This window comes from Rosa rugosa, chromosome 1 (assembly GCF_958449725.1).
Source record: "Rosa rugosa chromosome 1, drRosRugo1.1, whole genome shotgun sequence".
Lineage (NCBI taxonomy): Eukaryota > Viridiplantae > Streptophyta > Magnoliopsida > Rosales > Rosaceae > Rosa > Rosa rugosa.
Genome location: NC_084820.1, coordinates 5,390,883 through 5,392,941, shown reverse-complemented (window position 1 = coordinate 5,392,941; position 2,059 = coordinate 5,390,883).

Below are 2,059 nucleotides of genomic sequence, written 5' to 3'. Positions count from 1 at the left end.
AAACACAAAGAGCACACCTCAATTTTTTTAAACAAAGTATTTGCCACTATAAATTTGTGATAAAACCAGAAAATTCAATAACTAGTAAGTGGAAGATGAGGTTATTACAATCTACCCCCCTTAAAGGAATTTCGTCCCGAAATTCAAGTACTCAACTCCCCAAAGAGCTGTGGATACTTCACTCTCATGTCAGACTCTAACTCCCATGATGCATCGCCCTCGTCATGATGACTCCACAGCACCTTCACAAGATTAACCTCCTTCCTACGAAGCTTCTTCGTAGACCTATCTAAGATACGAACAGGTTCAACCACAAAGGTTACATCCGTGTTTACCTCAATCGTACCATGATCAATTACATGGGACTCATCTCGGACGTACTTCCTGAGCATAGACACATGAAAGACATTGTGTACACCAGACATGCTAACTGGTAAGGCAAGACGATATGCCACTTTCCCAACCCTTTCTAGAATCTCAAAGGGTCCAACATACCTTGGTGCGAGTTTTCCCTTCTTGCCAAATCTCATTACGCCTTTCATAGGTGAGACCTTCAAGAACACGTAATCACCCGTCTTGAACTCAACTGGTCTTCTCTTTAAGTCTGCATAACTCTTCTGTCTACTTTGTGCTATTTGGATCCTATCCCGAATAGTAGTGATCTTCTCTGTAGTCTCCAGAACAAGTGCAGGACCAAAGAGTCCCTTCTCCCCTACTTCTGTCCAACAGATAGGAGTTCTACATGGCCTACCATAAAGAGCCTCATACGGGGCCATGCCGATGCTGGCGTGATAACTGTTGTTGTAGGCAAACTCTATCAATGGTAGGTGATCCGCCCAACTTCCCTTAAAGTCCATCACACAAGCTCTAAGCATATCCTCCATCACCTGATTCACTCTCTCAGTTTGCCCATCTGTCTGTGGATGAAATGCGGTGCTCATAGCTAAAGCTGTGCCCAATGCCTTATGGAATCTACGCCAAAATTCTGAAGTGAAACGAGCATCCCGATCAGAAACAATTGTAACAGGCACACCATGCAGCCTTACTATCTCATTCACGTACAACTTACACAACGCATCCCCTGAGTAAGTTTTTGCCACAGGAAGGAAGTGTGCAGACTTCGTCAATCGGTCCACAATCACCCAAATTGAGTCATAACCTTGCCTGGACCTAGGCAATCCAGTCACAAAGTCCATGGAGATATCTTCCCATTTCCACACCGGAATCGGTAATGGTTGTAGCATCCCTGCAGGCCTCTGATGTTCTGCCTTCACTCGCTGACATGTAAGACACTTCGACACATGTTCCGCCACATCCCTCTTCATTCCATACCACCAAAATTGTCTTCGTAGGTCCATATACATTTTAGTACCACCTGGATGTATCGTGTATCGAGATCTATGAGCTTCCCGCATGACCTCCTCCTTGAGGTTATCAACACTTGGAACATACAATCTTCCTCGAAATCTCAACCCCCCATCTGCTCTAGTAGCCCACTCAGAAGGGCCCTCCACATCAGGATTAGCAGTCATCTCTGCAATCCTCGCCTGGGCAAACTCATCAAGTGTCTGCCCCTGAATGATCCTGGAAATCAAGGTAGACTGTAAGGTCATACTACCGAGAAAGATTTCATGTCCACCTCTTGTGGGCATAAGATCAAATTCGGATGCAGCTTCCAACATGAGCCACTCCTGTACCATAAGCGATGCCATGATTACTCGGGGCTTCCTACTCAAAGCATCTGCCACTACATTGGCCTTTCCAGGATGATACTCCAAAGTGAAATCATAGTCTTTGATGAGCTCCATCCATCTCCTCTGCCTCATGTTCAACTCCTTTTGGGAGAATAGATATTTCAGACTCTTATGATCTGAAAAGAGTTCAAACTTCTCACCATACAGATAGTGTCTCCAAATTTTCAAGGCAAACACCACTGCAGCTAGCTCTAGATCATGAGTGGGGTAATTCCGCTCATGAACCTTCAGTTGTCTAGAGCCATAAGCAACAACACAACCATTCTGCATCAACACACACCCCAAACCCTGATGAGATGCATCAC